Source organism: Oncorhynchus clarkii, chromosome 6, assembly GCF_045791955.1.
Source record: "Oncorhynchus clarkii lewisi isolate Uvic-CL-2024 chromosome 6, UVic_Ocla_1.0, whole genome shotgun sequence".
Taxonomy (NCBI): Eukaryota; Metazoa; Chordata; class Actinopteri; order Salmoniformes; family Salmonidae; genus Oncorhynchus; species Oncorhynchus clarkii.
This window is the reverse complement of record NC_092152.1, coordinates 17,451,613-17,473,193: the sequence shown is the minus strand read 5'-3', so window position 1 is coordinate 17,473,193 and position 21,581 is coordinate 17,451,613. Positions and strand designations below refer to the sequence as shown.

Below are 21,581 nucleotides of genomic sequence, written 5' to 3'. Positions count from 1 at the left end.
CAAGGAGCGCCTGAACCCATCGAGTGCACTTACAGTGTAGAAAGGAGAGAAACGTACTCCTGTTAAGTGTTAGCACAGATTAGTAAAAGACAGTGATGGTTCCAAAACAGTTCAAGGCTAACTAGGTAAATGCAGTATTTATGCAGTATGATGAGAGGAGGAAAGTCTTGCTGCATGGCCAGTCAAAGTAGGATAAACTGTAGATCAACCCAGAACCACTACTCAGAGAAGTACACACACGTCTCTCAAAAAGTCCTTCAGAGAGATGACAAACCAAAATACATTTTGAAACAATTGAATACTGCAGACCTGGAAGGCCCCTTTAAGTTCAAGCGTGGACTAGAAAATCCTCTGACGTGATTAAACATGTCTAGAAAACGCAGGAGCATCCATTCATATTTCATGAGGGTTCCTCAGCAACACACATTTTCCAGTCTTTAGCGGTTGGGCTGTGTCAGGGCGGCTCTAAGGCTGTCAAACCTCTCCGGCGGCCTGCTCGCTACTTGCCAAGACAGGTGCTCAAAGGGAGAATACATTACTGACGACAGGCCTTTTATAAAGGCAGGGCCCTGGCTCTCTGCTCTGCTTTACCCTGGCCAGGCCCAGGACATGAGGCTCAAGTACACATTGACCGAATGACTGAGTACTGACTTCTCCCATGTCTGACAAACAGTCACCAACCTCACTTCAGCTACAGCAAATCCAAATCAATCCTCCATTTTAAGAGCCTTTCTGTAGTTTTAGTAGCCTTTTCAGTATTTATAAATTATTCTGCAAGAAAGTTTATAATGGACAACAAATCAATCATCATCATTACATGGACAATTCACACCGAATCAAAGTTGTCAGAAGTTTATGTACCTCACAAGTCAATATGGAGTCCCTGGCATGCTTCTACACCTGCATTGCCTGCTGTTTGGGGTTTGAGGCTGGGTTTCTGTACAGCACTTTGCGATATCAGCTGATGTAAGAAGGGCTTTATAAATACATTTGATTTGATATATAGTGCATTCAAAAAGTATTCAGACTCCTTCCTCTTTTCCACATTTTGTTATGTTAAAGCCTTATTCTAAAATGGATTAAATGAGCTTTCCCCCCCTCATCTATCCACACACAATAACCAATAATGACAAAGCAAAAACAGGTTTAGACATTTTTGCAAATATATTTAAAATAAATAACAGAAATACCTTATTTACATACAGTACTAGTTAAAAGTTTGGACACCTACTCATTCCAGGTTTTTTTTCTTCTCTTTTTTCTACAATAGTGAAGACATCAAAACTATGAAATAACACATACATCATGTAGTAAACAGAAAATAGTGTTAAACAATTTCAAGAACTATAAAACGTTCTTCAAGTGCAGTTGCAAAAACCATCAAGCGCTATGGTGAAAATGGCTCTCATGAGGACCGCCACAAGAAAGGAAAACCCAGAGTTGTCTCTGCTGCAGACGATAATGTTATTAGCTGCAGACGATAATGTTATTAGAGTTAACTGCACTTCAGATAGCAGCCCAAATAAAATGTTTCAAAGAGTTCAAGTACCAGACACATCAACATCAACTGATCAGAGGAGACCTTCATGGTCTGTTAGCTGCAAAGAAACCACTACTAAAGGACACCAATAATAAGAAGAGACTTGCTTGGGCCAAGAAACACAAGCAATGGATATTAGAATGGTGGAAATCTGTCCATTGGTCTGATGAGTCCAAATTTGAGATTTTTGGTTCCAACAGCCATGTCTTTGTGAGATGCAGAGTAGGTAAACGGATCATCTCCGCATGCGTGGTTCCCACCGTGAAGCATGGAGGTGGTGGTGCATTGCTGGTGACACTTTCAGTGATTTATTTAGAATTTAAGGCACACTTAACCAGCATTGCTACCACAGTATTCCGCAGCGATACCCCATCCTGTCTAGTTTGCGCTTAGTGGGACTATCATTTGTTTTTCAACAGGACAATGACTCAACACACCTCCAGGTGTGTAAGGGCGATATGACCAAGAAGAAGAGTGATGGAGTGCTGCATCAGATGACCTGGCCTCCACAATCACCCAACCTCAACCCAATTGAGATGGTTTGGGATGAGTTGGACCGCAGAGTGAAGGAAAAGCAGCCAACAAGTGCTCAGAATATGTGGGAAATCCTTCAAGACTGTTGGAAAAGCATTCTAGGTGAAGCTGGTTGAGAGAATGCATGTGCAAAGAATGCATGTGCAAAGCAAGAGCGCGCAAAGCTGTCATCAAGGCAGAGAGTGACTACTTTGAAGAATCTCAAATATAAAATATATTTTGATATGTTTAACACTTTTGGTTACTACATGATTCCATATGATATTTCATAGTTTTGATGTCTTCACCACTTTTCTACAATGTAGAAAATAGTAAAAATAAAGAAAATACTCTTGAATGAGTAGGTGTGTCCAAACTATTGACTGGTACTGTACATAAAGTCCCACAGTTGATGCATGTCAGAGCAAATACCAAGCCATGAGGTCGAAGGAATTGTCTCAGTAAAAGGCACATGACAGCCCACTTGGAGTTGGCCAACAGGCACCTCAAGGACTATCAGACCTTGGGGCAAAAAAGTATTTAGTCAGCCACCAATTGTGCAAGTTCTCCGACTTAAAAAGATGAGAGAGGCCTGTAATTTTCATCATACAGTGCCTTGCGAAAGTATTCGGCCCCCTTGAACTTTGCAACCTTTTGCCACATTTCAGGCTTCAAACATAAAGATATAAAACTGTATTTTTTTGTGAAGAATCAACAACAAGTGGGACACAATCATGAAGTGGAACGACATTTATTGGATATTTCAAACTTTTTTAACAAATCAAAAACTGAAAAATTGGGCGTGCAAAATTATTCAGCCCTTTTACTTTCAGTGCAGCAAACTCTCTCCAGAAGTTCAGTGAGGATCTCTGAATGATCCAATGTTGACCTAAATGACTAATGATGATAAATACAATCCACCTGTGTGTAATCAAGTCTCCGTATAAATGCACCTGCACTGTGATAGTCTCAGAGGTCCGTTAAAAGCGCAGAGAGCATCATGAAGAACAAGGAACACACCAGGCAGGTCCGAGATACTGTTGTGAAGAAGTTTAAAGCCGGATTTGGATACAAAAAGATTTCCCAAGCTTTAAACATCCCAAGGAGCACTGTGCAAGCGATAATATTGAAATGGAAGGAGTATCAGACCACTGCAAATCTACCAAGACCTGGGCGTCCCTCTAAACTTTCAGCTCATACAAGGAGAAGACTGATCAGAGATGCAGCCAAGAGGCCCATGATCACTCTGGATGAACTGCAGAGATCTACAGCTGAGGTGGGAGACTCTGTCCATAGGACAACAATCAGTCGTATATTGCACAAATCTGGCCTTTATGGAAGAGTGGCAAGAAGAAAGCCATTTCTTAAAGATATCCATAAAAAGTGTTGTTTAAAGTTTGCCACAAGCCACCTGGGAGACACACCAAACATGTGGAAGAAGGTGCTCTGGTCAGATGAAACCAAAATTGAACTTTTTGGCAACAATGCAAAACGTTATGTTTGGCGTAAAAGCAACACAGCTGAACACACCATCCCCACTGTCAAACATGGTGGTGGCAGCATCATGGTTTGGGCCTGCTTTTTTAAAGCAGGGACAGGGAAGATGGTTAAAATTGATGGGAAGGGGGCCTCCCGGGTGGCGCAGTGGTTAAGGGCGCTGTACTGCAGCGCCAGCTGTGCCATCAGAGTTCCTGGGTTCGCGCCCAGGCTCTGTCGTAACCGGCCGCGACCGGGAGGTCCGTGGGGCGATGCACAATTGGCCTAGCGTCGCCCGGGTTAGGGAGGGCTTGGTCGGTAGGGGTGTCCTTGTCTCATCGCGCACCAGCGACTCCTGTGGCGGGCTGGGCGCAGTGTGCCCTAACCAAGGTGGCCAGGTGCACAGTGTTTCCTCCGGCGCATTGGTGCGGCTGGCTTCCGGGTTGGATGCGTGCTGTGTTAAGAAGCAGTGCGGCTTGTGTATCGGAGGACGCATGACTTTCAACCTTCGTCTCTCCCGAGCCCGTACGGGAGTTGTAGCGATGAGACAATATAGTAGCTACTACAACAATTGGATACCACGAAATTGGGGAGAAAAAGGGGTAAAAATTCACAAAAAAAAAAAAAATTGATGGGAAGATGGATGGAGCCAAATACAGGACCATTCTGGAAGAAAACCTGATGGAGTCTGCAAAAGACCTGAGACTGGGACGGAGATTTGTCTTCCAACAAGACAATGATCCAAAACATAAAGCAAAATCTACAATGGAATGGTTCAAAAATAAACATATCCAGGTGTTAGAATGGCCAAGTCAAAGTCCAGACCTGAATCCAATCGAGAATCTGTGGAAAGAACTGAAAACTGCTGTTCACAAATGCTCTCCATCCAACCTCACTGAGCTCGAGCTGTTTTGCAAGGAGGAATGGAAAAAAATTTCAGTCTCTCGATGTGCAAAACTGATAGAGACATACCCCAAGCGACTTACAGCTGTAATCGCAGCAAAAGGTGACGAAGGGGGCTGAATAAGGGGGCTGAATAATTTTGCACGCCCAATTTTTCAGTTTTTGATTTGTCAAAAAAGTTTGAAATATCCAATAAATGTCGTTCCACTTCATGATTGTGTCCCACTTGTTGTTGATTCTTCACAAAAAAATACAGTTTTATATCTTTATGTTTGAAGCCTGAAATGTGGCAAAAGGTCGCAAAGTTCAAGGGGGCCGAATACTTTCGCAAGGCACTGTAGGTACACTTCAACTATGACAGACAAAATGAGAAAAAAAATCCAGAAAATCACATTGTAGGATTTTTAATGAATTTATTTGCAAATTATGGTGGAAAATAAGTATTTGGTCAATAACAAAAGTTTCTCAATACTTTGTTATATACCCTTTGTCAAATGTTTTCTGTAAGTCTTCACAAGGTTTTCACACACTGTTGCTGGTATTTTGGCCCATTCCTCCATGCAGATCTCCTCTAGAGCAGTGATGCTTTGGGGCTGTTGCAGGGCAACACAGACTTTCAACTCCCTCCAAAGATTTTCTATGGGGTTGAGATCTGTAGACTGGCTAGGCCACTCCAGGACCTTGAAATGCTTCTTCCTTCGTTGCCCGGGCGGTGTGTTTGGGATCATTGTCATGCTGAAAGACCCAGCCACGTTTCATCTTCAATGCCCTTGCTGATGGAAGGAGGTTTTCACTCAAAATCTCACGATACATGGCCCCATTCATTCTTTCCTTTACACAGATCAGTCGTCCTGGTCCCTTTGCAGAAAAACAGCCCCAAAGCATGATGTTTCCACCCCCATGCTTCACAGTAGGTATGGTGTTCTTTGGATGCAACTCAGCATTCTTTGTCCTCCAAAAACGACGTGTTGAGTTTTTACCAAAAAGTTATATTTTTGTTTCATCTGACCATATGACATTCTCCCAATCTTCTTCTGGATCATCCAAATGCTCTCTAGCAAACTTCAGACGGGCCTGGCACTGCAGGATTTGAGTCCCTGGCGGCGTAGTGTGTTACTGATGGTAGGCTTTGTTACTTCGGTCCCAGCTCTCTGCAGGTCATTCACTAGGTCCCCCGTGTGGTTCTGGGATTTTTGCTCACCGTTCTTGTGATCATTTTGACCCCACGGGGTGAGATCTTGCGTGGAGCCCCAGATCGAGGGGGATTGTCAGTGGTCTTGTATGTCTTCCATTTCCTAATAATTGCTCCCACAGTTGATTTCTTCAAACCAAGCTGCTTACCTATTGCAGATTCAGTCTTCCCAGCCTGGTGCAGGTCTACAATTTTGTTTCTGGTGTCCTTTGACAGCTCTTTGGTCTTGGCCATAGTGGAGTTTGAAGTGTGACTGTTTGAGGTTGTGGACAGGTGTCTTTTATACTGATAACAAGTTCAAACAGGTGCCATTAATACAGGTGGAGGACAGAGGAGCCTCTTAAAGAAGAAGTTACAGGTCTGTGAGAGCCAGAAATCTTGCTTGTTTGTAGGTGACCAAATACTTATTTTCCACCATAATTCCACTACAATGTGATTTTCTGGATTTTTTTTTCTCATTTTGTCTGTCATAGTTGAAGTGTACCTATGATGAAAATTACAGGCCTCTCTCATCTTTTTAAGTGGGAGAACTTGCACAATTGGTGGCTGACTAAATACTTTTTTGCCCCACTGTATATCTCACTGGTCATCCCCAAAACCAACACCTCCTTTGGCCGCCTTTCCTTCCAGTTCTCTGCTGTCAGTGACTGGAATGAATTGCAAAAATCGCTGAAGCTGGAGACTTACATTTCCCTAACTAACTTTAAACATCAGCTATCTGAGCAGCTAACCGATTGCTCCAGCTGTACATAGTCCATCTGTAAATAGCCCACCCAATCAACCTACCTCATCCCCATACTGTTTTTATTTACTTTTCTGCTCTTTTGCACACCAGTATCACTACTTACACACCATCATCTGCTCATCTATCACTCCAGTGTTAATCTGCTAAATTGTAATTACTTTGCTACTAAGGCCTATTTATTGCCTTACCTCATGTCATTTGCACACACTGTATATAGACTTTTTCCCCCCTATTGTGTCATTGACTGTACGCTTGTTTATCCCATGTGTCTCTCTGTGTTGTTTGTGTCGCACTGCTTTGCTTTATCTTGGCCAGGTCGCAGTTGTAAATGAGAACTTGTTCTCAACTATCCTACCTGGTTAAAAAAAGGTGAAAATAATAAAAAATTAAATGATGGCGGCAGCATCATGCTGTGGGAATGTTTTTCAGAGGCAAGAACTGGGAGACTAGTCAGGATCGCAGACAAAGTACAGTGAGATCCTTGATGAAAACCTGCTCCAGAGCGCTCAGGACCTCGGACTGTGGCAAAAGTTCACCTTCCAACAGGATAATGACCCCAAGCACACAGCCAAGACAACGCAGGAGTGGCTTCGGGACAAGTCTCTGAATGTCCTTGAGTGGCCCAGCCAGAGCCCGCACTTTAACCTGATCGAAATTCCCTGCAGAGACCTGAAAATAGCTGTGCAGCGACGTTCCCCATCTAACCTGACAAAGATTGAGAGGATCTTCAGAGAAGAATGTATACTCCCCAAATACAGGTGTGCTTGTAGCGTAGCTTGTAGCTACCCAAGCTTGTAGCGTCATACCCAAGATAGGGAAAGGGGGATACCTAGTCAGTTGTACAACTGAATGCCTTATGCATTTTCTTCCTTAACCTTTAACTACGCAAGTCAGTTAAGAACAAATTCTTATTTTCAACGATGGCCTAGTAACAGTGGGTTAACTGCTTTGTTCAGGGGCAAAACGACAGATTTGTACCTTGTCAGCTCGGGGATTCGATCTTGCAACTATTCCAACGCTCTAACCACTAGGCTATTCCAACGCTCTAACCACTAGGCTACCTGCCGCCCCATTTACCCCAACACCAAGACTCTAGGCTGTAATCACTGCCAAACGTGCTTCAACAAAGTACTGAGTAAAGGGTCTGAATACTTAAGCAAATGTGATATTTCCGTTTTTTTTATTTTATACATTTGCAAAGTTGAAAAAACATTTTTGCTTTGTCATTATGGGGTATTGTGCGTAGATTGGTGAGGTGAAAAATATTAAATCAATTTTAGAATAAGGCTGTAACATAACAAAATTTGGAAAAAGTCAAGCTGTCTGAATACTTTCCGAGTGCACTGGAGATTGTACCGGTACTGTAAACAATTGGATTCCTCTCGGTTTTCTTTTCCAAGGCGGATTGACATCAACTATATTTAAATAAAGTACTAGGCTAAGTACTAGGCTACTTACGTTATATAATATATTAAAGTAATAAAGTAATCTTTCATTTGAGACCTGCAGATTTCTCCAGTCTCAAAGGAATATAACGGTATCAATAGAACATGTGGCTTGGAATGTAGACCCGGGCTCTACTTTAGACAATTTGTCATTCCTAAAAGCCTCAGTTGATACATTTGTGGGAGCAGATTGTGAATCACCTTGTTATAGTCCATGATGCCTTCTCTCTGTGGAGGTCCAAACAGAGTGAGTGTGTGGAGTTCCAAAGTACAACATAACCTACACGAACGAGGTGCTAAAATACAAACATCAACTAATGGCTCCGTCTATCCAAAAAAATGGGACAGACGAAAGCCTAGCAGTGCGCTCACACACAGACGCACAGGTGCACGTACGCTTACATGAGGAATTGATCTGGGTCTCCTTCCTGAACAAATGTTGACGGGAATATGTCCAACATAATCTAACTACAATAAGCCCAAGCATAGAGTCTAAGACTTCTCTCTACACTCAGGTACTCTCTACTTAATATTTTCTGAATGTTTCAAAATGTGTTTGAAATGACTGACACACTACTATTACATATTATACAAATGAGACTAGCAGACTCCCTACCTAGGCAGCTATACTTCCTACGTTTACAAAGTGCTCTCCTGACACCAAGAATAAAAGTATGACTCAGTGGGCAGAACAGAGCTCCACTTTGGACCCCGATGAGCTGGCCTAGTGTGGTTAATTAGGAAAAGGAAAAGTGCATTTCTGTCCGTGGCTGCAGCATAGGCTCACAGATGGTGGGCCGTTTTATTTAGCGAGAGAGTGGGCAGCAGATCGCATACTGTAGAGAGCAGAGCACACAACAAATTGGAGACACGATTAAAAAAAGTAACAGTTTCCAAGCAACAAGTGGGTCTGGATGTGACTGACGTCCTCCATGGTCCCGAGAGGAAAAAAATAAATCTGACAAGTTGAGATGGAGAACAGAACAAGATAGTGAGAGAAAGAGGGAAGTCAGCCTCGCAATAAATTGCACTGCCATTTTCACATCCTATAGCCTATTCACAGCAAACATGTCAAAGACACGTAGAGGCTCATAATTTAACATCCCAAACTATTAGCCCACTGATATGTCACCATAAGGAATGATGTCAAGTTTTTTGAGGTTGTGTGGCTCTGGGCAACAAATGGTAGAAAATACAACAATAACCTTTCCTCTTGACAGTTAATCATTTGGTCTGAAGAAAAAGTCAATTAAATCCAACAATGCTGCTGTGTGACACAAGGGGGAGTGAATTGCTGACAGTGAATCTGTTTCTTCTTTGAACTGGTTAAAAAAAAACAGTGGGAGGGATCACTGATTTATTTAATCACCAAAACAGGACTTATTTGCCCACTTGGCTGCCAGTCAGTCTGCTACCTGATCCTGCTTGTTGAGGGTTTGGTGAGGCTGGCTATATCTTTTGATGACGGCCATGTTTGTTGGTCTCCCTGTCCTGACCTCAGCGCCTGGAGGGTCTCTCCTCCTCAGAATTAAGCCAGTCAGAGGATATCAGGTCAATATTCCACACATGGAGCGCTGCCTGCCTGCCCGCCCAGCTCCCCTTGGCCCAGGTGTTCACACCTTGATGTGGGATTTTTTATTTAGATCGATACCCCAACAAGGTCACTTTAAAATTAAATGAATGACCCCCATGTACAGCACACCCCTGCTCCTCTCAAATCTTTCAAAAGAAGCAACAAACAACTTGGATCATCAAACATAACTATCAAGATGCAGTATTCATACCCCTGAGTCAATACAGGTTAGAATCACCTTTGGTAGCAATTACAGCTGTGAGTATTTCTGGGTAAGTCTAAAGAGATTTGCACCTCAATTGTTGGTCATTACTAGACTTTTTCAAATCTTGCCATAGATTTTCAAGCCGATTTAAGTCAAAACTTTAACTAGGCCACTCAGGACCATTCAATGGCATCTTGGTAAGCAGCTCCAGCATATATTTTGCCTTGTGTTTTACATTATTGTCCTGCTGAAAGGTGAATTTGTCTCCCAGTGTCTGTTGGAAAGCAGACTGAATCAGGTTTCCCTTTAAGATTGTGCATGTGCTTAGCTTTATTCCGTTTCTTTTCATCCTAAAAAACTCCCTAGTCCTTGCTGATGACAAGCATTCCCATAACATGATGCAGCCACCACCATTCTTGAAAATATGAAGTGGTACTCAGTGATGTGTTGTGTTGGTTTTGCCCAAAACATAATACTTTGCATTCAAAGTAGCCACATTCTTTGCAGTTTTACTTTAGTGTCTTATTTCAAACAATATGCATGTTTTGGAACATCATTCAAAAAGTACTCGCACCCAAAGCATGAAAAAGGAATTACCCAAGGAGGCCGCAATGGAAAAAAATATATAGAATTAATTGAATCCATGCTCAAAATATTTAAAAAAGTGAAAATGCAAGGTGATAAACAAAATGAAATAGGAACGGAGCACACGTTTTGGCCTTATGCCTACGACAGTGCTGTACAAAGAAATGTTTCGCCTACTTGAGTACTTCATATCTATTGCTTCTGATATTATATAGCCCAGACTGTTGTCTCTTTCCAGTTATATGTGACATTTGAATGGTCAATTTTTGATACTCTTCTATATATCCCTTGTTAATATGCATTGACTTCCGATTCGCCAGTCTCTAATCAACTATCTGCCTGCGCCTGTTACGCACAGCAGGTGCGTCTTAAGTACTTGTGTTGTTAATTTGTTTCTACAGCACAGATGAAGACATAAGGCCGAAACGTATGCTCTGTTCCCTTTTCATTTTATTCAGCACCTTGCACTTTTACTTTATGTATTCTTTCGAGCATGGATTTAACTAATGACATAATTTTTTACATCATCTCGGACTCCTTGGGTTATTCCTTTTCATGGTTTTGAGTGCGAGTACTTTTTGAACTCTACAGATATTTTCTCCTCCACGTACCGGCCGCCTTTCATTCTAACCTAAGTGCAAACCCTCGTACTGGCTATCTAAATACTATTATAGTCCATGCAACTTATGGGACTTGTTAAGCACATTTTTACTCCTAAAGTTATTTAGGCTTGTCATAAAGGGGTTGAATACTTATTGACTCAAGACATTTCAGCTTTTAATTGTTTATTAATGGGATAGGGGGCAGCATTTTCACTTTTGGATGAATAGCGTGCCCAGAGTGAACTGCCTCCTACTCTGTCCCACATGCTAATATATGCATATTATTATTAGTATTGGATAGAAAACACTCTGAAGTTTCTAAAACTGTTTGAATGATGTCTGAGTATAACATAACTCCTATGGCAGGCGAAAACCTGAGAAAAATCCAACCAGGAAGAGGGACATCTGAGTTTTGTAGTTTTTCAAAGATTGGCCTACCGAGTACACATTGAGATATGGATGAGGTTGCACTTCCTAGGGCTTCTTAGAATTCAACCGTCTTTTGACCGTCTACTATAAAGGAGGGGCTCATGAGACCTCTGAGTCAGTGGTCTGGCAGAGAGCCTTGGCCTCATGATGCGCGGTACCGACAGAGTTACCTCGCGTTCCAGTGCTCTTTCTGAAGACAAAGGAATTCTCCGGTTGGAACATTATTGATGTTTTATGTTAAAAACATACATCGTTTGACATGTTTCTAAAGGACTGTAACGGAACTTTTTGAGTTTTTGTCTGGATGAAATGCTCGCGCCTCATGAAGATGGATTACTGGGCTGAACACGCTAATAACAAGTGGCTATTTGGACATAAATTATGGAACAAATCAGTCATTGTCGAACTGGGTTTCCTGGGAGTGCCTTCTGATGAAGAACATCAAAGGTTAGGGGATTGTTATGGTGTTGTTTCTAACTTTGTTGATTCCAAAATGGCGGCTATTCCTCTGGCTGTTTTGGGCTCTGAGCGCCGTTCTCAGATTATGCTTTTTTGAAATCTGACACACTGTTGCATTAAGGAGAAGTCTATATTTAATTATGTGAATAACACTAGTATCTCTTATCAATATTTATTATTAGTATTTCTGCAAAATCACCGGATGTTTTGGAATCAAAACATTACTGCACGTAAGGCGCCAATGTAAACTGAGATTTTTGGATATAAATATGCACATTATCGAACAAAACATACATCTATTGTGTAACATGATGTCCTATGAGTGTCATCTGATGAAAATCATCAAAGGTTAGTAATTAATTTTAGCTATATTTCTGCTTTTTGTGACTCCTATCTTTGGCTGGAATTTTTTTCAGACTTGGCGGCGATCTAACATAATCATATGTTGTGCTTTAGCTGTAAAGCATTTTTGAAATCGGACACGATGGGTAGATTAACAAGATGTTTATCTTTCATTTGCTGTATTGGACTTGTTAATGTGTGAAAGTTACATATTTCCCCAAAATATTTTTGAATTGAACTGCCTTTTCAGAGGAATGTTGTCGAGGTGTTCCGCTAGCGGAATCCCTGCGCTAGAAAGGTTAATTTGTAAAGATAAACATGAGTCCACTTTAACACTATGGGGTACTGAGTGTTAGGGCTGACCACATTTAGTCAATTGTTTTGTTGATGGTCGACCAACAGCCTAAGGTTTTTTTTAGTTGAGAAGTGGCAAATTTATTTAAAGGAATTATGGCACTTGAGACACCTGTCTGATTCATGCCTGTCAGTGGACTAATCCATTGGTAGGCTGAGGGGAGGGCACACCAGTATCACCAGTAGTACATTTACCGTTGTTTCCCATCATTTCTAATCTACAATGTTTGTTTTGTTAAGGTAATTATGTTAATGCATTCAATATATTAATGTTACAGTTTTAAAGTTGTCATTGTAGGAGTGGACACGTTTGCAGAGCGCACAACCTAGACTACACTTGTCAGAAAAACGTGTAATTTCTTTCCTATTCCATTTACGAATTGTCAATTTATTAATTGTCTTCTGTTCGGAGCGCTCCTGTCAATCTTGAGTAAGGACACGCACTTTAGTATGCATATAGAAGTAGTACTAGTCTACCTGGCCTGCGTGCAAATGTAGCCCTATAAAATGTGCCCATTTGAGTATCTGATACTATTTCTGATTGTCTTAACTCATCATCATTGTGGAGCTTCTCAAAGTAATTTTTTTCTTTACCTCAAACAGCAAGTAAAAAAAGTCTGTTTTTACATCCATTGAGAATGACAATAGTTCCTCAATGTAATCTTTACAGCTCTCTCGCTTTCGATTACTACAGCATGAAAGTGGAAAAAATGTCAAGCTCTGATCTGGTGGAAACTTCATAAAATAGGCCTACCTTCTTATCCCTTGCGTAAACAGCCTACAGCAGTGACTTTCTGTCTGGAGCTCACTGGCACAGGAAACTGAGGGCCCAGAATATTTTATACAAATGTTGTAAGTTTGCTAGCACAAGCTTCACACCAGACCAAGTTAATACAATGTTTCAAGTTCCTTGCAGATTGGCCACGCATAGCCAATGTGATGATTAGGATATTTTAAAATCAGGATATTTTATACTTGCGGGCTGTAATGTTTTTATTTGTTGGCTTTATGTAGGCTATTGTTAAATATTGGCAATGGCAACAGAAGTTACTTTTAGATTTGTATAATTTCCATCACGAAAAAATACTGTAGTCAGAGTGCAGTATAATTGCATTATAACTACAGTTAAGTGCAGCATAACTGCAGTATGCTGCAAATACTGCGCCTAAAATAACTGGCACGCAGGTCAGTAGAAATGGTACGATAACTTAGTAGAAATGTAGAAATGGCACACCAAAAGGAAAACGTTGCCAACTGATGGTGTAGCCCATTACCCGCACCTTCTGGAGCTTAACGGCAGAATCTGTGAAGGCCAGCAGCAGCAAGCAAGGGGAAGAGGGTAGGGAACAGGATTTTTTCTTCTGGTTAGGCTATATTGATCTCTGGCTCCCCCTCTTTAGTAATTTGTGTCTTCATTTGTCGTCGCAGTGCTTAAAGCATCAAACAAGCTCAGTAGCCTACATGTAGTTGACTGTATTGTAAAATCTCGACCAATTGATTGGGCGATGGAACAGACAACTCTCTATCAACTAACATTTGTTGATGTTGTCGGGGACAGCCATATTGTGTGTAGGCGAGTGTCAGAAAATCTACATTTAATCAATTTCTAATTCAGGCTGTAACACAACAAAATGTGGAAAAGGTACTTTCTGAAGGTACTGTAACTAAGATATTCGGTGTAATATTTCTCAAGTGAAAAAATGTCCATGAAAACGAGTTGTCTATTGTTGAATGACAACACTATTGTAGAATCCCTACTGTTGACCAATTACTGACGAAGGGGCGTAGTCTTGCCTCTAGAACAGCCAAAAAATCCCTTGCCCAAGACCAAACCGAGCAAAAATGTCAAAATGTCATCATAATATATGCATGAAATGCTTCGAACAGTTTCGGATGGGAAGCCTGTGGACGCCTGTAGACTGCCACTGGAGGAGAGTACACGCTCTGAGCCTTTCCTCTGACCTCAATCAACCGCCCCAATTAACGCTGCATTCCATCTCGCTGCTGACGCCGTTTACAAACATGGAACGTGAGAGTGAGAAAGAAAGCGCGAGAGACAGTGTGGATGAATGAGCGAGAGAGAGAGAAAAGGGGGTGAGAGAGAGAGAAAATGGGGGCGAGAGAGAAAATGGGGGCGAGAGAGAGAGAAAATGGGGGCGAGAGAGAAAGAAAATGGGGGCGAGAGAGAAAGAAAATGGGGGCGAGAGAGAAAGAAAATGGGGGCGAGAGAGAAAGAAAATGGGGGCGAGAGAAGGGGAAAACGAAAGAAAGGGAGGATGGGGAGAGAGGAGAGAAAGAGAGAAAGGGAGAGAGCGAGTAACACAGCACAAGCAGGGCCTTTAATTTTCTATTACAGGTTACCAGACGAAACCCATGGTGGCCTGGTAGACTTTGTTCCTCTATGCTATTGATTTCCCTTAGCAGAACACACGCTTGCCAGTTGTCAGTCATGTTCTACACTAAATTCCTTCAAGGACACGCCACCCCAAAAGGCAAGATCTTCAGTTTTGTAAATCGTTAATTCGTACATTCTGGGCTTTTCGAAAGCTAACCTCTCTTTAAAAATCTGAATGTACAATGAAGTACATTATATTCTGATGGGGTGACGCAAAAATGATGGTCCATCCCTTAAAACCCACTTTAAGAGATGGACAAATTATTAACTTTAACAGTGGCCAAACACACACACACAGTGATTGTTACAAAACTAACAGTCCATTAACAAATCCATGAGCAAGAAACCGACATTTGCGTTGCTTGTATTTAAATGACTGTGTTCTTTCGAGCTCTGCTGTGACAGTGACGGTGATGGTGAGGTAATGAGGCCTGGGTGTACTATGGAGGACAGGGCTGGGAGTAGAACTGTATCTGGCTGGGCTGCTAGCCTGCCAACTGGGCCATCTGTGAGCCAGTGAACCCCTGTTGGTGGGGATGGAGCATGATTTATGTATACATTAGATGACTGAAAGGGGGCGCTGTTTTAAAGCAACCGCGACTCCATCTTGGCACTTCCACATAATTGTACAACAAATTATGGAAGCTTTTGAAATGCATTTATGTCTAGAATTGTTTTTGCGATGATCATTACAGACAATGCATACTTTTAAATTATCTTGCACTAAACATTAAAAAGAAGAATACATACAAAAATGTTCCTTAAGGTACACTTTTTTTAATCTTCTAATGTTACTGTCCCCACTACAACAAAAACCTCTTACATTTTGTGCTTTAATAATTTCATTGAATTCCATTCATTCCTATGGAGGACTGTTCCTACTGAGGAATGCCAATATGGCTGACTGGTGGCAGCATATTGGCAATCCAGGGTTTACAGTGGGGTAAAAAAGGATTTAGTCAGAAGATGAGAGAGGCCTGTAATTGTCATCATAGGTACACTTCAACTATGACAGACAAAATTGTGTAGGATTTTTAATGAATTTATTTGCAAATTATGGTGGAAAATAAGTATTTGGTCAATAACAAAAGTTTCTCAATACTTTGTTGGCAATGACAGAGGTCAAACGTTTTCTGTAAGTCTTCAAGGTTTTCACACACTGTTGCTGGAATTTTGGCCCATTCCTCCATGCAGATCTCCTCTGGAGCAGTGATATTTTGGGGCTGTTGCTGGGCAACACGGACTTTCAACTCCCTCCAAAGATTTTCTATGGTGTTGAGATCTGGAGACTGGCTAGGCCACTCCAGGACCTTGAAATGCTTCTTACGAAGCCACTCCTTCGTTGCCCGGGCGATGTGTTTGGGATCATTGTCATGCTGAAAGACCCAGCCACGTTTCATCTTCAATGCCCAATGCCCTTGCTCAGAATTTCACGATACATGGCCCCATTCATTCTTTCCTTTACATGGATCAGTCGTCCTGGTCCCTTTGCAGAAAAACAGCCCCAAAGCATGATGTTTCCACCCCATGCTTCACAGTAGGTATGGTGTTCTTTGGATGCAACTCAGCATTGAGTTACCACCAAAAAGTTATATTTTAGTTTCATCTGACCATATGACATTCTCCCAATCTTCTTCTGGATCATCCAAATGCTTTCTAGCAAACTTCAGACGGGCCTGGACATGTACTGGCTTAAGCAGGGGGACATGTCTGGCACTGCCAGTCCCTGGCGGCATAGTGTGTTACTGATGGTAGGCTTTGTTACTTTGGTCCCAGCTCTCTGCAGGTCATTCACTAGGTCCCCCCGTGTGGTTCTAGGATTTTTGCTCACCGTTCTTGTGATCATTTTGAACCCACGGGGTGAGATCTTGCGTGGAACCCCAGATCGAGGGAGATTATCAGTGGTCATTTCCTAATAATTGCTCCCACAGTTGATTTCTTCAAACCAAGCTGCTTACCTATTGCAGATTCAGTCTTCCCAGCCTGGTGCAGGTCTGCAATTTTGTTTCTAGTGTCCTTTGACAGCTCTTTGGTCTTGGCCATAGTGGAGTTTGGAGTGTGACTGTTTGAGGTTGTGGACAGGTGTCTTCTATACAGATAAGTTCAAACAGGTGCCATTAATACAGGTAACAAGTGGAGGACAGAGGAGCCTCTTAAAGAAGAAGTTACAGGTCTGTGAGAGCCAGAAATCTTGCTTGTTTGTAGGTGACCAAATACTTATTTTCCACCATAATTTGCAAATAAATTCATTAAAAATCCTACAATGTGATTTCTGGATTTTTTTTCTCATTTTGTCTTTCATAGTTGAAGTGTACCGGTGATGAAAATTACAGGCCTCTCTCATCTTTTTAAGTGTGAGAACTTGCACAATCGGTGGCTGACTAAATACTTTTTTGCCCCACTGTATATACATCATTTGGATGGCGTATTTGTAATCTTCCCGTCTCTTTCTCTCCCGTCAGCCACTCTCTTTCTGCTTCTCTTACCTTCTCTATCCTCTAATTTCTGTCTTCGCACACCAAATGGATTAGAGTTGGACACAGTACTGGCGCATGAAGGGATCTTAGCATCATTGAGCAAAGACACAGACAAATGGTTGAAGCCACTGGTCAGCTAGATACAATGCTACACTGAACAAAAATATAACCGCAACATGCAACAACTTCAAATATTTTACTGTTACTGTTCATATAAGGAAATCAGTCAATTTAAATAAATAAATTAGGCCCTAATCTATGGATTTCACATGACTGAGAATACAGGTATGCATCTGTTGGCCACAAAAACCTTTTAAAAAAAATGTAGGGGCCAGTCAGTTTCTGGTGTGATCACCATTAGCCTCATGCATGACATCTCCATTGCGTAGTTGACCAGGCTGTTGATTGTGGCCTGTGGAATGTTGTCCCATTCCTCTTCAATGGCTGTGAGTGGTTGCTGGAAGTTGGTGGGAACTGAAACGCGCTGTCGTACACGTCAATCCAGAGCATCCCAAACATGCTCAACGGCATATCTGGTGAGTATGCAGGCCATGGTAGAACTGCGACAGTTTCAGATTCCAGGAATTGTGTACAGATCCTGGAGACAGTGGGCTGCGCATTATCTTGCTGAAACATAAGGTGATGGCAGTGAATGTATGGAATGTCAATGGGCCTCAGGATCTCTGTGCATTCAAATTGCCATAGCTTATGCCTGCCCATAACATAACCCCATCACACTGTTCACAACATTGACCTCAGCAAACTACTCGCCCAGACAACACCATGTCTGCCATCTTCCCGGTACAGCTGAAACCAGGATTCATCAGTGAAGAGCACACTTCTCCAGCATGCCAGTGGCCAGTGAAGGTGAGCATTTTCCCACTGAAGATGGTTACAACACCGAACTGCAGTCAGGTCAAGACCCTGGTGAGGACAACGGTCAAGCAGATGAGCTTCCCTGAGACGGTTTGACAGTGTGCAGAAATTATTTGGTTGGGCAAACCCACAGTTGCATCAACTGTCTGGGTGGCTGGTCTCAGACGATTCGGCAGGTGAAGAAAACGGATGTGGAGGTCCTGGGCTGGCGTGGTTACACTTGGTCTGCGATTGTGAGGCCGGTTGGACGTACTGCCAAATTCTCTAAAACGACGTTGGAGGCAGCTTATAGTAGAAACATGAACATTAAATTCTGGCAACAGCTCGTGGACATTCCTGCAATTAGCATGCCAATTGCACACTCCTATAAAATGTGAGAAATCTATGGCATTGTGTTGTGTAACAAAACTGCACATTTTAGAGTGGCCTTTTATTGTCCCCAGCACAAGGTGCACCTGTGTGCTGATCATGCTGTTTACTAAGCTTCTTGATATGCCACACCTGTCAGGTGGATGGATTATCTTGGCAAAGGAGAAATGCTCACTAACATGGATGTAAACTAACTTGTGCACAACATTTGAGCGAAATAAGCTGTTGTGCATATGGGACATGTCTGGGATCTTTAATTTCAGCTCATGAAACATGGCACCAACTCTTTAAATGTTGTGTTTAGATTTTTGTTCAGTGTATTTCACGGTAAACAAATTGACAGACTTTCAGCATGCTTATAGGGAAGGGCACTAAACATGTACGGCACTTACTCAAATGACTGATGATTCGCTAAAAGAAATGGATAATAAGAAAATTGTGGGAGCTGTCTTGTTACACGTCAGTGTAGCTTTTGATATTATCGATCAAAATGTGCTGCTGGAAAAAAGTACTTTATGTGTTATGGTTAAATATTCCCTGCTATATCGTGGATGGAGAGTTACCTGTCCAACAGAACACAGAAGGGGTTCTTTAATGGAATCCTCTCCAACATAATCCAGGTAGAGTCATGCATTACCCAGGCCAGCTGTCTAGGCCCCTTACTTTTTTAAATGTTTACTTATGACCTGCCACTGGCACTGAGTAAAGCCTGTGTGTCTATGTATGCTGATGACTTAACACTATACACGTCAACCACAACAAGTAAAATCGCTGCAACACACTATTGTTGGATGCCCCGAAAACAACAGATGTAGACTTTCCAATGAAATAGTAACAATTAAAAAAATAAGCCTATATACAAGGAGTACCAGTACTGAGTCAATGTGCAGTGGTACGCGGTAGTTGAGGTAATTGAAGTAACACAGTATGTACATGTTGGTAGGGGTAAAAGTGACTAGGCATATTAGCCACTTTCAATGTAAAATACAGAAACAAAATATTATATTGCGCACGACTCAGCCTGTACACCACACAATATTCAAGTTTGAGCTCAGCAGACCTGAAATTTGCTCACTGTTGATATTTTTTTGAGGGAACATTGGCCACAAGGCTACTGTCTAAAACTGTAAGGGTATAGCCTCAGTGTTCACTGTAAATGCGCACCGGAAGTTGCACAACATTTTCACACAAAAGACCTCAAATTTCCTAGGTGCTAGAAAAAAATTATAGGGAACATTAGTATTCAGTAATGTGTTGTATTGGATTTGCCCCAAACATAACACTTTGTATTCAGGACAGAAAGTCCTTGCTTTGTCGCATTTTTTGCAGTGTTACTTTAGTAAATGTGCTATAAACAGGATGCATCTTTTGGAATATGTTTATTCTGCACAGGCTCCCTTCTTTTCAGTCTGTCAATTAGGTTAGTCTTGTAGAATAACTACAATTTTGTTGATCCATCCTCAGTTCTCCTATCGCAGCCATTAAACGCTGTAAATATTTTAAAGTTGTCATTGGCCTCACTGAGAAATCCCTGAGCGTTTTCCTTCCTCTCCAGCAAATGAGTTAGAAAGGACGCTTGTATCTTTGTAGTGACTGGGTGTACTGATACACCATCCAAAGAGTCATTAATAACTTCATCATGCTCAAAGGGATATTCAAGGTCTTCTTTGTTTACATGTTTTAATCTCTATCAAAAGGTGCCCTTCTTTGCGAGGCATTGGAAAACCTCCCTGGTCTTTGTGGTTGAATCTGTGTTTGAAATTCACTGCTCAACTGAGGGACCTTACAGATAATTGTGTGTGTGTGGGGTACAGAGTTGAGGTAGTGATTAAAAAATTATGTTAAACACTATTATTGCACACAGAGTGAGTCCTTGCAACTTATTAAGCACATTTTTACTCTTGAATTTATTTAGGCTTGCCATAAATGGGGTTGAATACTTATTGACATTTCGGCTTGTCATTTTTTCTTAATTTCTGAAGGCACTGTAACTAATGCAAGAAAAAAAAGAAAAAAGAAAACTACACCTCATAAGGAAAACAGCGTGGACTGTGAAGACACGCTAACACACGCACTCTACACAAACTTACATTGTAATATTGTTATATTACTGTATTATGGATTTTGTATTGTAGATATGTTGTGGTAGAGTAGTGTGTAATAATGTGTTGTATTGTAGATATGATGTGGTAGAGTAATGTGTAATAATGTGTTGTATTGTAGACATGTTGTGGTAGAGTAGTGTGTAATAATGTGTTGTATTGTAGATATGTTGTGGTAGAGTAGTGTGTAATAATGTGTTGTATTGTAGATATGTTGTGGTAGAGTAGTGTGTAATAATGTGTTGTGTGATCTACTGTTTCATTTTGTATGCAATTGCATTAATCTTGTTTGGACCCCAGGAAGAGTAGCCTTGGCAACAGCTAATGGGGATCTGTAATAAAATACAAAAATACTTAAAGGGAAGGCCAAATTGCTGAGTGCTGACGACCTGGTGGTCATGATTAAAATAGCAAGACTGACCAGAGTGCTATTCCTCACATCACTAAGTCAGGGGCACTGACTTTGTAGGGTCCTTTTTGTGGTAAGAGACAGTAAAGAACAGTAGCTGTGCCGTTCAGCAGTATGTATGCTGCTGTAGAGCAGAGCTCCACTACACATCCCAGGGAACCATGTTAATAATTACAGGTAGTATTAATATTTAACAGCTCAACTCTTCTTCGAATGCTTAAGCACTTCATATAAATAAAACTCAGAGGAAAAGCAGAGCTGGGGAGAACCTAGTGTTGGTAGGAGGACTGAAGATGTTTCTTTATAATCTACCTCTTGCATGAACAGTGAGATGTGCAGTACCCTTTCAACTGCACATAACAATCATTAGTCAAGGAACTTAAGCAGTGTCCCTCTATCATGGATATCTTGTCACAGAATACACACACCATAATAGCTCCTTGGTTCTGTATTTTTGGACAGCAGTCATGGACAGGAAGCTGCACTCATCCTGGTATCCGATGAAGGAAAAAACTGAGGACAAGGTGCATAGCTTGCATGTTCTTTTGTGGATATTGCTGACACCATGCAAATATCATCTTGGTCAGCAT

General features: G+C 41.6%; 1 protein-coding gene across 2 annotated transcripts in view; it reads right to left on the bottom strand.

Moving 5' to 3' along the window:
• LOC139410676 (mediator complex subunit 27) overlaps positions 1-21,581 on the bottom strand; it is a 97,174-nt gene that overhangs the window by 19,025 nt on the left and 56,568 nt on the right. The window lies entirely within an intron of this gene.